Genomic DNA, 896 nt, shown 5'->3' with positions numbered 1-896 from the left:
CCCAACTGCCTGTGCCTCCTTGTCATCAGAAAAAAAAGGGGGGGGGGGTCTCTACATCCACAGTATAAACGTGACACAGAACATTAAAATGTGCCTTTAATGCTCTACAGAACATTCGCTCTCTTAACGTTACTTAAAGTCTAAGGGAATTATCACTGTGCAGATGAGTAATCTCTCTGTGGCTCTGTGCTCCACCGTATCACTTCAGAGCCCTAATCTGGGCCGTTACAGAGGGAGATTAGAGTAACGCTGGGGATTAATCTGTCACAGGATCGCACATCTTGAGTGGTGCCATGAGTTGAATCAGAAGCCAGCGCGCTGACATGAAGCTGTGACTGAACTCTCAGGATGGATTTATAATCATTAACCAGTGTACACAAATAAATCAGAGTTACCAAATGAAACAGGGATTTGGACATATGCACGCAAAGAGGAAATGTGAAAAATCTCTTGCTAAAGATGCTCATTAAAAGGCAATACTTCTCCTTTTCACTTTATTTACATTAAACAAATCACAGTTGAGCAGTTGACAATTAAAGCAAAGGTGTGAGACTATTTAATCAGATTCAAATGAATATAATAAATAATATAAAAAAGTTGTTCGACATATGGAAAAATGTTGTTAGAAGTTAGACAAAAATGGTATTAGAGTGTATTCAGTAGAATAAATACTGTGATCACAGGGAGGATGTGCATTAGTGTAGATTCCAAACAGTGTCTCTTCTAGTTTTTAACCTGGGGGGAATGCGATCACTGGGGACAGAATGAAGCTGCCTCTCTCCTACAGGCACAGATACGTTGTTCTAAGCCAATACTCGTCTTTCTCCTCTTTTCTAAGGAATCGGGTCAGTATGTTCTAATATGGTATGTGATATTTGCCCAGAGGCAGTTTGTAC

This window comes from Betta splendens, chromosome 11, assembly GCF_900634795.4.
Source record: "Betta splendens chromosome 11, fBetSpl5.4, whole genome shotgun sequence".
Taxonomy (NCBI): domain Eukaryota; kingdom Metazoa; phylum Chordata; class Actinopteri; order Anabantiformes; family Osphronemidae; genus Betta; species Betta splendens.
This window is presented reverse-complemented; position numbering follows the sequence as displayed.